This window comes from Coloeus monedula (assembly GCF_965178545.1).
Source record: "Coloeus monedula genome assembly, chromosome: 14".
Taxonomy (NCBI): domain Eukaryota; kingdom Metazoa; phylum Chordata; class Aves; order Passeriformes; family Corvidae; genus Coloeus; species Coloeus monedula.
Genome location: NC_138794.1, coordinates 13,922,709 through 13,936,993, shown reverse-complemented (window position 1 = coordinate 13,936,993; position 14,285 = coordinate 13,922,709). Strand labels below are relative to the sequence as shown.

General features: G+C 40.4%; 1 protein-coding gene across 5 annotated transcripts in view; it reads right to left on the bottom strand.

Moving 5' to 3' along the window:
• CGNL1 (cingulin like 1) overlaps positions 1-13,455 on the bottom strand; it is a 55,376-nt gene extending 41,921 nt beyond the window's left edge. For 4 of the 5 annotated variants that reach the window (XR_014226805.1, XM_082290405.1, XM_082290407.1 and 1 more), the window contains exon 1: positions 13,244-13,455. The gene's annotated coding sequence lies outside the window, so the exon portion shown is untranslated. Of the gene's footprint in view, positions 1-12,315; positions 12,417-13,243 lie in introns of those variants that run through there. The other variant, XM_082290406.1, reaches the window with a different exon arrangement.
• Between the last annotated feature and the right edge of the window lie 830 nt (positions 13,456-14,285).

Sequence of the window (14,285 nt, the reverse complement as noted above, 5' to 3'; positions counted from 1 at the left end):
ATCACTAAATGATGGTAATCAGCAGGAGGAAACCAAAACAACAGGGTATCTCATGGAAAAACAAACCTCTGCAGCCAGTTTCACTCTCCTGTCTATCTCAGCAGGAACCACCTCCCTCAGATATTCTAGTCAAGAGCAGAGTTCTCATTTTTCCTGACAGTGAATGAAAAAGTTTGGCTCAATATTCACAGTATACTAATTTCCATCCAATTCTTCGTTCTACCAGGATAGCTCCCCTCAAAAACCACTTTCTCTCTCTAAAAACCAACTAACTCCAGCTCCTCCTCAACAGCAGGCTTGTAAGTTAAAGTCACACATGGCACATTTGCATGTGACCGTGCAAGTGAGAGAAACCCATGACTTACACATAGTTGGTAGCACTCATCTGTAGTGGATGAATATGTGAACATCGTTACAAAAGGCTCTCCACACCTGGCAATTCCAGCCAGATTATGGATGTCACTAAGACAAACTGCTTAGCATATGAAACTTTACACTACACCTTCAAGCTGTATTAGCAGACCTATAAAGAGAGTAAAGTTTATCTGAATTTATCAATAATGGTATCAACTAAAAAATATAAAAAGGAGTCAATAAAAATAACCTAAAAGCTAAAAAACCATAAATTACATCAATCAGTATAAGGAACAGATAAGCAATACATTACAATATGTCTATTAGGGGTGACGGCAAAAGCAGTGCTTTCAAACTTGTTACAAACTTGCTAAAAATATTAAATAACCAGAAAAATACAACCAAACAACCCCCACCCCCTCAAAAATAACCACAAAACACCAACTCTCCTCTATATGAGGAAGCAATATTTAGGTGAATAATCTACCTTAAATTAATATGTTTAATTTGTCTTTAAAACCATAAAGAAGTATGTGTATTTGTCTTCTTCACATGCATTGTACTAATAAAACTCTACATTTTATTGTACAAAAGGATAAAACTTTGTAGAAATAAAAGAGCTAAACCAACTGGTTTTTAAATAACACATTTTATATTTCTGGAACTGTGGAAAAAAAAAAGATTACACATATAAATTCCCATGACATCAACAAGAAAAAAGACAGATGACTCTACTATTCAAATATTTGAAGGTTTTACTTAGAATTTCTATTTTGTAGGATGTCAAGCTGCATTGGGTAATACTCACATGAACTACATTACATCAAACAGCTGTTTTACAATACACAAAAAAAGTGGGTTTGCAATTTTGTAAGCATTTTTAAATTAAAGAAAAAGCATTACTGGCTTTCATCACACACAGCCTTTCTGAGGAAATCCTGAAACTATGTTAATTGATTAATTACAGTTGCAGTCATTCTCCTGCACACACATCATACAGTCACATCTCAGGCTCTGGCAGGGTTACAGCAACAGAGGAGGATAAGAGGACTGAAGCTGTTCCTCTCCCATCTGTTTGCCCTATTCCTCTGACAGATGTCACCATGTCAAAAATGAAAACATCTGAAAACTCTGATGGCTGAGTACATACCTCAGTCATGAAAAACTGCAGATTGGCATACTCAGGTAAATGAAATCAGCCTTGTGCTCCATGCTGTGACCGACTGAAATCCTGACATCTGATACAGCGCAGGAGCTGACAGCTGGGGGCCCTGACAGCTACAACTGCCCAGTTTTAATCTTCTGTAAGTCTGCTGAAGCCCTCAAATGCTATGACAAAACAGTCTGTTTACTCTTCAGCTTATGAAAAGAGGTTAGATATTTAAATGACAGCTGGGAAGGCAATTTCCCTGTTTGTGTAGCTCCTTGTTACATACTTGTAGTTACTTAAAAAAATAAAGAAGCTTTTTTTTTTAAATAGAGAGGGATATAAATCCAAATTCCAGGTCTTCTACCAAGCTACTACGTTAAATTTTAAACAATATGGAATTGCTAGTAATTTTAATTGCTGTCTCAGAGTTTAAAAATACAATTTTCAGAAAACAGAAGCAATGACTGTTAAAGTTTTAATTAGGTGAAAGACTATCATTACATTATAAAATCAATTCCTATCTCATATCTGTGAAACAAGTATCATTACAACATCATATACAAATTAATCAGAACATAAGAAAAGACTGCTTCAAGAAATTAGTTTATTTTGAAAATATTCTACTTGCTAAAACAGATAATACAGTCAATGACACACAACCATCAGCATCTTGCAATCAGGTCAGCAGTAAAGCACCATGGAATGATGGGATCACCTATTTTGTCAGCAACATGGCCTTGGACTGCCTGAGGTGAGCAGAAACTTTCAAACTGAATTTGTGTTTTAAATTCATTGTCAGGGATAGCAACCTTTAAAAACTTCTATGAACAAACAAACAAAACGGGCACTCAAAGCTGCTCAAGCCATTCACTTTTGAGACTTCTTTCTAAAATTAGACATCATAAAGGTGTTTAAACACTCATTTTAACTACTGACTTCAGTGGGTATGCAAGTCCCATTATTTTATCATTACTCAAAAATGGTTTCATTCTTTGGAACAACTTCTTTTTGCCAAAAATAGAAACTATGACATTTTTGTTTATAAAGAGAACTTGTCAGCAGAGGCTTTCATATCTGAAAATCCGATACTCTGCATGCTCTTCTGTAGCAGTTTGTTGTTCGGTGGTGATATGACACTCTACAAAGAACCACAGGAGATGAACACTGAAGGTTTAACAGGTCAAAAACTTTTTGTTTAAATTCCTTAAAAACATTTCCTTTCACAGCTATTTTCTAGCTAGCTAACAGGAGCTATGTGAGACCTGCCTGACAAAAAAGAAAACCTCTGTCATTTGGAACCCTGGCTGCTGTCCCTGACAACATTAGCAGAAAAGAGTGCCTTTGAGAAATATACCCCTGTGCCAGACAGGTCTCTTCCCTTCTTAACATTACAGCATTACAAAGGCATGGAATTGTCTCCACTACCCATTTCAGCTCTTCTTTAGCCAAATCTACATGACAGATTTATTCACAAAAATTGCTTTCCCAATCCTGTTAAATGCCAAACTCTGCATGAGAATCTTGCTCTCCTGTATCCTGCCCACACACCCTCATTACAAAGCACCTCCGGCTTTGTGCTCCAGCCTTTGAGCCAACCACATGCCTTGAACGGACAGACAGACAGGGCTGCCGGGACACACAGTCCAGGCAGAGATGGTGACCAGCGTGGCGGGACACACTATCCCACCAATGGATATGTTCCCTGGCCTCCTGAAAGAGCCACACATGCTTCAAAGGTACTGCTTCACATTACACATATGCTCCTTTTGCATACATCTAGTGAGGGAATATGGAAGAATGAAAGAGATCTCATTGTTCTTATGGCACTAGGACTCCTCCCTAGCTCCCTTAATGTCAAAAAAACAGAAACTCCCCCACATCCAATATCCCAATCCTGAGTCTCCTCAGACTGGATCACCTGAAGATTTTTCATTAAAGGAAGATGAGGGCATACCTCATTATCTTCTGAATATTTTGGAATTCTGAAAATGTTTAGCTATTTGAGGCTAAATTACCAAATGACATTTGGTTCCACGTAATTTATTTCCAGATTTTATTACCGTAAGAAAAAAAAACTCCTCATGGCCCATATAGTTTAATCAGTGTCTTTTTTGAAAAAGCAGGATGTAACAGTTTATGGATGTTTACTCCAGATATTTCACATGCACAGCAAAATTCCAGGAAGGAACTATAAAGTTTGTTCTCCAGCCTTACATAACATTGAGCTTGCTCTCCAAGCTAAATAATGGATTCTCTGTGCAGCTGACTATTCAGAAAGTATCAGCAATATCACACAAAGTGGGTGTTAGGTCAATAACAAATGACAGCGTTATGGAAAAAGGACAGGAAATAACTTTAGGAGAGAAGAGGAAGGAAAACTTACATTCTGTGAGGGTAAAGAAAAGGAAGCAGACAGGATAATTCATGGTAAGAGCAAAACTGTAATGTTTTTACACTTGATGGAAAACATTGTCACAAACATACATTGCAAGTACGAGGGGAAACTTCATCATTGTCAACCCTATCTACAATTTGCTTCTGCAAAAGAAAAATGGGCCTAGGCTGCTGCGCCTTTTAAGTCCATCTGGAAGATAGCCCTGGGGTAGGATAAGTTTATTTCATCTACTGCTTACAGAGAGCAGAAGGGAGAAAAGTGCAATTTTAAAATTCTATATATGGGACTGTAAAAAAAGACAATAAAACTCATTTAAGAGCAAACTGACAATATCCAGCGACAGAAAGACATCTGAAACAAGTTTGCTATCTTTCCAACAGATTCCTTATCCCCATTTAAGATTTTTTCCTACTTGAGGTTTTTTTGTCTATATAAAATTGTATTTATAGCACATCTGGCAGTTATTCCCCCCAATTATTAGAAAGAAAATGATGATAGTTACAGTATACAATGAAACTGCCACCATTTGTTTTTCCCCAGCACTGTCTGTAAACTGCCACTCTCTGTCTAGTGGTCAAAATTCAAAACTTTCAAAAGGCCTATAACAAACGACTTTTTACAATATATCATGTCATACTATATCTGCAGGCATCAGTGAGGAAAAAAAAACTACTCAGAGATTATTTTATTATTGGTCAGCTTTTCTGATGTTAGCATCAAAGACCTACCTAAAATTTCAATAAATGAAGAACTGGAAAACAAACCACTGAGTTTTCAAATATTCATTCCCGTTTAAACCAGCCCAAAAAGCTTAATGTCCCACCTCTTCTTCCTACTTGTTGGAAGGAAAGATACTGTGACAAGTTCTATATTTGAAAACAATCAGGAGTTCCAGTGAACCTAAGCCACATGGCACGTATTTTTCAAAATTCCATATACCAGTGTTAGACTGCAAGGACTTATGCTTGGTATCACACAGACACAAGACCAAATCAAGGCATCTTCAGCATCCAAGACAGGGCTGACCTATCGCTATAGGCAGAGTTAGCCTTACATATTTCATAAAAAGCTAGCAAATTATATTCTTCAGAAAACACTCCATCTAAATGCACTTAGTACTAGATGCCATGCACCACCTTAGCTCCAGTCCCCCCACGCACCTGTATTAGCAACTGGTGCAGTGTAAAGAGGAAAGGACCAGGTGTGACCTGCTTCATCCCCTGTGGTTCCAGAGCTGTACATCCAACACTGCAGTGCTCCCTGCAGTGAGATTCACACCCACTGCCAGTCCAAGCTGTGCACAGTGCCCACAGAGAAAAGTAAATACTGGAGGACCACACACCCACAATGCAAGTGGGCCATGCAAGCCTCCCTCCAAAAGCAGTAATTCCAGCCTCCACACCAGAAGCCATGTAGGTCTGTGCCTTTCATAAATGCAACGTGAGTTGTTTTTTTTATCTTTGACCAAGCTGTGATTAAATATGGTAGTCATATAGCTTTGGGTGCATAATGAAAAATGAAGTCCAGCCAGGAACACTGACCCAGAGAAATACTTTTTTATAGGAAGTATGTCAACATTTCTGAATTAATTGCTTTCATTTTTATTCTGTGAAAAATACCACTCTCTATTCTGATTTCAGATGGCAGCCTATAGATGACAAGTTAGAACTTCCTTCTGCAGGATGAAAATTCCAAGTAATTCTTTTCTTCCATAGCTGTTAGTGAAAGCCAACAGCCATGCTTTGGTTAGTATGCACTACAGATACTATTTTATCAATTTCTCCCAAAATGCAGCGGAGCAAAGTGGATGATCTTTGGTTTTGCTGCCTTAGAAAGGAGAATTTCAGTTTCAGTTCCCCTCAAGTATTACACAACCCTACTCAGATAGCCAGCCAATAAAACAGAATATTAGTAGTCACCTTTCCAAGGACAGGAAGAGGCTGTATTTAATAAAGACTGTCAGTAGAAGAAACAACTAAAAGCAATTAGAGTAAAAGATACTGTTCACTTGCTTACAACTTGGTTCATACTCCCTCTGGCTGAAAAACGTTGTGTGTGAGGAAGTCTCCATGTTTGAAATGTAGAACATCTTGTTAGTCCTATGAAAGTATGTGACATATCAGCCAAATGCTTGAGCTGTGTGACAACTAGCAGGTTTTGTTGGCTGATTTGTTGGCTGTTTTTTATTTTTTTTCCAAATGAAAATCTGCTTCAATGGCTGTAAGACAACACCACCACATTTTGGCAGATCGTCAGGTCTCATAAATTTTCAGAGTTTTATTAAAAACAAGGACATAATATATATATATATCCAATTTTCTTTATCTGCTATGCATGAATTCATGTGGTCATAATTTTACAGGATTTATCCCCAGAGGAAGTAACACATGACCTAATAACTTCGCTTACTGAGTGCAAAGTAAAGGCTTAATTTTGTTTATGATGAAAATGCTAAGAAACTCCCAAATTTCTCATGTAATGTTCTAAACTATTACCACTGCATTATATACTTCGCATCATTATTTAAAATTTCTCTTTTTCTTTACTGAAGGAATGTTTTTGATTTTCCCAAATCATAAATAAAAGGGAATCAGAAACAAAACCAAACATAATAAAAGTATACTAAAGCAGAAATCTACCTGTATCTGAAACACAGTTCCAAGAAACTAATTCATGTGATCTGCAGTGAGTAGTCGCAGGTCCTGCAGAATGTGATAGTTAAATCACTGGAGGGAGATGGAGAGCTGCACTTGTTTATTCATGGTTACTGTGGTACAAGCTCTATATGGACACAAACACCTGCCCAAGTATATTTGTGCCATGCTACTGTCTCATCTCATCATACGGGTTCAGATACAAGCTCCTGTACAAGTTGGGTCTTGCCACTAACAGGATCCAATTACTGGGGTTATCTTGTGAGTATCCTGACATTACTGCACTACAATTAATATTTATAAACTTTAAATACAAAATGCAAGCAAACAACAGAACCTTATAAATACTTACTTCAGAGTTGACTATATACATATGATACAACCACACTCGATTTTCCCTCATTTTTCTTACCAACTTGCAAAGAAGGTTAAAAACAAGGAAAAAAAAATAGTGTCATCAAGAGGAAATGTTATTATATATACTCTCTTCTACTTCATCAAATTCTTAATGTTCATATGCGTTAAGCGTTGAGAGAAATGATGGCTGAGGACACAAGGATCCTTACAGATTCTAAAAGAGGTTTGTGATTTCAAATACAATCGTTGGTTTGCATCCAAACATCTGACATAATTACACTCACTCCACAAGAGATTATGTGTTGTTTCACTACATTTTCCTCCAATTGTCAGTGTTAGAAACTGTATTTTGTTCCAAAGGAAATTATCTTAGTACATCCCAATGATATCATTATTGTTTAAATAGAAGAGAGCATCCTGTTCATATTTTTAGAGGCTTGAGCAAAAAATGTCAGGTTTGTTAAAAGTCTGTTAGAAAGCCCTTCTCAAAGGAAGGGACATAGCTAGGGCAACCTTTGTTAAAAAGTTTTACAAGTGCTTCAGGAACACATTTATTTATAAAATTATCTAGCATAATTAAATAATAAAAGATTCCTATACTCCAAACATTTTTCCTTCACTTTAAATGTGACATTTCACTGGGCCTTCTTCTCATTATTCCCACCAAAAAACTATAATCTTGTCTACAATGTAGAGTTACATTTACAGCAACCTGACAGATGCAACTTGCATAACCTTGATTATATGTGCACAACTTATTCCTGAACAAAATTAATGATGAGCTATGAGTACAGCTGCTTGCGAAGACCAATGTCTCACCTATATAGACACAGAGCAGAGTTAATCTCTATGGAGATGCAAGTATTTAAGTACAAAAGCTACATGTAAAATAGGCTGTAGGAGTCATATTTATACAGCCAATGTAAGGCCACAGCTTCATGTGTATTCAAGCTAGTTATGCCTCTCATTTTTCAACTGTTAAACTTTGTCTTAATTACATTGTGTTCTTTAAATACTTGGCTTCATACCCATCTAGTTTCTTTCAACTAACTCAGCCATGCGTTTTCAAATTTAAATATGCAGTCAGAACTGCAGGCCCTGAGCCCAGGCCCCACCAGAGAACAAGATGATATCATCACACTCTGTCTGAGAGACATAAGCTGAGTACAGGAGAGAGAGGTTAGAAAACCCCACAGAGGAAAGAAGCTTCATAGTGCGCGGGACTGAATCACTTAAAAGGGCTTATAAGGCCTATGCAGCCAAAGTGACCTGGTGTGGGCTCTGCGAGCACAGGTTTAACCAGCTCCCATACGCTGCCACACTTCTCACCTTCACACTGGGATAGCATAATTACTGGGGGAAATGAGAGAGGCAGGGCTGCTTCCTTATGAAGCTCGAAGTGTTTGTGGAATTATAATGCAACATTAGATGCCAATTGTTCTTGTAAATAAAGGCTGCTACTGCTGAACATTGCTCCCTGCATATAACAGCTAATAGTGTGCAAATAAACGTGTGAAGGCATACCCCAACTAATTTCAACAAGGCCTACAAAATATTCTGAGCTTTATTTACATCAGTGAAAACACTCCCCCATCTCTATATAAAAGTTTAAATTTTACTCTACTTCTGCATTATGCTTATGTTGAAATAGAATGCAAATAACTACCCCCTTTTGTGTATCTTTATGTACATTAAATATATCTTCCATTCTAATAAACTCCAACAGGTCTTAGAGGTATCTTTCAATAGAATTTAAAATAGGGTTAAAACATTCCTAATGGCTGGTAATTACTTCTCAGGCTTCTGCAAGTGTGTAGGAGAGTTTATGTATACACACACACAAACACATAAAAACATGCTGGTATGAATAAATAAGCAGGGGCAGCCTGGACAATGTATCTCCTTTACACACTGTATTTAGCGTCCAGATCCACATTTTAGCTACTTTTAAAAGGTGTGTGCAATGCACATGCAACTAAAGTATTACAAACTGCTGCAAATGCCTGGAGTCAAAATATGGTCATGCTCAGACTACTGAGAGTCATTACTGAGTGGTAATGACTCCTGGCTTGCCTGGGGACCCTCATAGAAAGAGGACACTGTGGTAATCACTGAAGCATCTTCCAGTTTTACCAATCTCCCTGGTGGTTTTTTGCAGTCTAAGTGCTTTCTGAGACATTTCTCCAATTACATTTATTCTTCATCGCTCTCTATTTTTACCAAAATCAAGAAGAATGTGAAAAGCTAATACAGAATCTTAATTTTAAATCTCATACTGTTAGCCTGACTAATGAAACTCATAAATACAAAAGATGGACCAAGAGAAATCAAAACATTTCATTTGGCTAAAAATTTAGAGGCATTCTTGGAAAAATGAAACTATATACTTAAAATGTCTGGTTATGGATTTTGTCATCCATTTTATTTCACATAAAATGAAAGGTTATAAACCTACCTTTGAATAAAATCCTCCAATGAGGCTGCCAGGTCTGTTGGCAGAGATGGTACAAGATCAGAACAAATACAGTGAGCTCTAATCCCAAACAACAGCAACTCCATGACTACCACTCCACTAAATCTTTAGCACATGCATTCTTAACATGTCAATTTTTGTGGGTTTAAGATTAAATTTTCATACTTGGCTATACTGAAAAATACTACCATTTTGATTTAACACCATTCAGAGTCAAGGTCAAAGCAGTTTCTGAAATGTGTTCATGTTTCCAGATAAACATGCCTGGCATAAACACTCCATAAGCACGTGAAACACTTTCCCTCATACAATAATCTGGTAAAGTAGCATTCTCGGTGAGTGGATTCCCCATTCTTCTGCCAATTAAGAACAGAAATAGCAAAACCAACCTATTTTTTGTGTTTTTGCATATCCTTCCAACGCAACAGTCAAGATGCATTAAAAACAGAATTACCAAACCTAAGTTCAGGATGCATCAAGTCTGTACCACCTTCCTCTGTACACAGTTTGTTGAGACCTAGCAACAAAACCAGAGAAATTCTAACACCTTCTTCTCATCCTGGCCATTCAAAACATTTGTTAATCTCAACATTGCAAGGATCTAATCCTTTGCAGAGCCTGCCTCTGAATGGTATCACTGAACTGATCAGGTAGAAGATAACCTCCTCCTACCCCTAAGAAAAGATGGAGAAGTGGGACAGATAAAAGAAACACAAATTTCTTAAGCCTGTTTTATCTGAACACATGGTCAGTAGGTAGCTACAACATTTCTGCTGCCATTCAGAGTTGCATAGAGAGGGTGCAGAAGTGAAAGAAATGCCCCATTATTTTAGCTTTTGTTGCCATTTCTCAGAAATCTATTAGTACCAGTGACGTCGACCAGATTCTTGCCAGTTCCTTTCCATCAACATATGTAGATACTACCATAGGCTGAACATTGTTCTGTGTTTATGTGCTCGATATTAATGTACAGATTTCAGGTTACCTCCATAGTAAAAAGGCTATAATAATAATCATCATCATCATCACTATGACTTCAAAAAGCAGAAATAGTAAAACAGCAGACTACAGAATGAATCTGTGATGGTCTACTTTTGTTTTAAATTTTTACACCTGCAGAATTATTTGGCTTCAAAATACTTCAGTAGCTATTTTTAAATAACAACCTGCCCACTATGATCCAGGCTGAATAAACTCATAGCACATATGTTCATCTTGCATTGCTCCATGACAAAAGATTTAAAAACTCACGTTTGGGGTCATGTCATTTCACCGGCACATTTCAGATGACACTGCAGAACCCAGACAAACCAGTTTCACCAATACCCCTAGAAAGATCAACTTCCTATTACACAATGTAGACCAGAAGAAGGAACTGTCACCAATTCTTTTCTTCAACTTTGTCATCCTTTTATTGAGGTAAAATTCCTTATACATGACATGCCACAGACTATTTCTACAGTGAATTAAATTCCACATCTCCCATAGAAACCCTGCCAGGGGAACCTAAGTGCATTCTCAGACATTTTAGTAATGACAGTGAGATCTAATAATGCAATTAACAGAAATTAAAATAAGGTGGCTTGCTTGGAGGCAATTCAGGCAGCCTAAGCAGTCTAGATTCATTAGATTTAAAAGTAAAATGCAACTAAGTCATATAATGAGAATAAAACAAAAAAACACCAAACAGTTGTATGATACACTCTTGGAGTAGAAGGCTCTTCCAAATATCACCACAAATTCAGAAATCAAGGGGTTAGCAATATAAGGCCTTTTTAGTACTGTCACAACATTAGTTACCTTTGTAGTGTGTATTTGCATTTAGATGGCATTTAGAAACAGTTAATGTTAGTGGCAATTCAAGGTATATGTAAACCAACTACGAATACTTTTCCTATGATTGACATATTTCAGAAACACCTCTAACTTGTAAACACACACGTAAAAATATTAGTCCCTTTAAAAGATACTTCATTTGAAGCACTGCATTTTTGTTTATCTCAGATTAATTTTAAAAAACCTCATTAATATTAAACAACAAACTGTCTGCTAAAAACCATCATCTTCTCTTATGTGAAAGATTATCTTAATACCCTAAGAGAATTTTAACAAAAATTAGAAGCATTGCTTTCCTATTTTACAGTTTTCCATTTTAAAAGTGCAGCTGTCTCAGTATAATTGCCTTCCACAACATAACAAACTTCTAAAACATAATGCTTACTACACAGTTAATCGTAGGCTTCAATAATGTATGAAAGTTTTCATTTCAATTTATTATCTTTTTCCAAAGACTGAAGTTCAAACTAACACTCCCAATTATTTAAAAAAAAAATCATAGCAACTTGTTACACTTTTATATTAATCATCAGTAACCACATCTGGCTTAGAACACACTGTGAGCATAAGCAAATTTCTCCTGGGTCTAACATGAGAAAAAACCCCAAGACAATTCAATGACTATGACACTTGTAGAAATTATAATTGCTAGTCAAACAAGTTCTTACAAACCACCCTTAAAAAGCAAACAGTAGATTGGTTTTGCCATTTTAATTATATTTTTATAGAAATCTTAAAGTTGTGTTAAAACCAGCTCTATAAAGAGATTCATAACTACGAGACATATGACAGTTGTCAGCAGAGGCGTCAGACACTGAATCTATCAAGTTCCCATGGGTGTTCCCATGGTCAAGGATACAAGTCAGGATACACTATGGGGATTTCTAATTCACCTACAGAACTCACTTCTAGGAGTCCACACAAGATAAACACAGTGCAGATGTTCAGAAAAATAGAACAAGAGTTCTCCACTATTTCTATTTTGATAATCATTTGACTTGCACTGCAATAGTTTTTTAAAAATGTATGCATGCTAAAAAAAAGGGAAAGATAAAAGCTGCAACAACGGTTAACTGCAAACCTAATGCAAACTCACCACAGAAGTTTTATCGCAGCACTGATCTCCCCATAAAGCTGTCATCAAATTGGAAGGATATAAATTATATCAGATGCAAAGTTAATTGGAAGAAGAACAAATGGCAGAACTGCCATTCTAAACTTTTCCCATGAAAAAGAACACACACAATGCGGACACACCCTTTCGCAAAAAATACGCTAATTCCCGGAATAAAAGGGAGATGAAGAAGTCAAGAGTGCCCTCTGCCCAGGAATGCCAGGAATCCCCGGAGGAATGCGTGCGAGCAGGCGGTCTCGGCGCCCCGCGGGGGCTCCAGGCCCCGCCCGCCCACCTGGAACCCAAGGCCGGCAGCAGCACCTCCAGCTGCGGCACCGCAGCCGCAGCTCCGGGGCAGCCACGGCCGGCCCCGCTCGGGGGGAAAACCCCCACTCCTGACAGCCCCAGAGACTACGAAGAAGGACTCCGAAGACGGAATCCGATCTTATCGCTGTCTGTTCTCCCGGCAGCTCCCTCTCCCCTCGGCCGCTGAGTTCGCCCGCCCCGGGGCGGCCCCGCTCCGCTCGCCAGCGCAGCCCCGAGAAGCGCCCGGGGGAAGGGCTGCCCCGGCACGGTCGGCGCTCCGCCAGTTCCCCGCGCGTCACCCGCCGGTCGTGCGGGGAGAGCCGCCGTGGTCTCTCCTCACGCCCGGGAGGCCCCGGCGCCCTCGGCCTTTGGAAAGGCGCGTGTTTAACGGAGCCGAGGAAAGCAGCGACCCAGGGCGCCTCGGCGCCGGGAGCCACCGCCACAGCCGCGAGCTCCAGCGCACGGCGACGTCCCCCGAGCCCGCGCGCTCTGTCCGGTCGCGCCACAGTCCTGTGCCCACCCGGCCCCAGCCAACGCGGCAGTGAAAAACGGGTAACGCGGTGCCCCCCTCAGCTCCCAGACCGCCCGTTTTCGCTCTCCTCACCCGTCCCGAGCCGTTTCTCTCTCGCAGGGGATCCCCGCCAACTCCGCGCCACTCTCTCCGCCGCCCTACCAGCCGAGCTCGCCGCCGGAGCCGAGCGCGCACTGCCCGCCCCCTCCAGCGGGGGAGGGGGCGCCGCGGCCGGGCCGGGGAGGAGCCAGGCGGGGGGCGCTCCCGCAGGTGAGCCCGAGACTTTCCGCGGCTTTCCCGCCCGCGCGCCCGCGACCTTTGGTCTCCCTGAGGGAGCGCGCGGCGCGCCCGGAGCCCCCCGACAGACACCTACAGCCGCAAACGGAGGGGAAGGCGCCCTGCTCCTCCTCAGCTCGGGCTGCGGCCAACCGCGCCGGGACGGAACGGGGTGGCCACAACAACCCTCTGAAGAAGAAACCCAGCCCTGGGCCCGGGTGCTGTCGGCTCGAGACCGCCTGACAGTCGGGTTTGTTTTCCCTCGCCGTGTGGAGGCGGCTGGCGAGCCGCCCGCCCGGCGGGAAGGGCTGAGGCGGCACAAGGATGGGGCAGGGCGGGCGCGCCCTTGGGCGTGAGGAGGAGGTGAGGGAAGCGCGGAGAGCGGGGCTGCAACGCTCAAACGAGGCAGCGTGTCCGTGCTGCTCCCAGAGCAGCGTCACAAGCACCTCTGGGCACACCTTGGTGCCTCGGGCACTTTGGGTGATTTCCACACTGTCTTCAGCTAGACTAGAAATATCACAACACGGTGATTCCAGAATATTCTACACGTAGAGTGGGAACTGAACTGCTGCCAGCCATACTGCGGCGTGTCTCTCTCCCTGATCCATCAGTGAAGGAAAGGTAGGTGGTACAGACTGGGAGTTTACAGGTGTCGTCCAAAAAACCCAAAAACCAATGTCTACAACCATGTCACAAGAAATGGGCCTCAGACAGTTTTTTCCATGCTTACAAGTTTCTCAAGGTTTGAACAACATAAACCAAGGATCATTGTCAGAAGAAAGGTTATAGTGAATCTACAGGGGGAAAAAAACACAGCAAAATGTGATACATCCTTGTCTACAATAGAAAAATGCTGGGC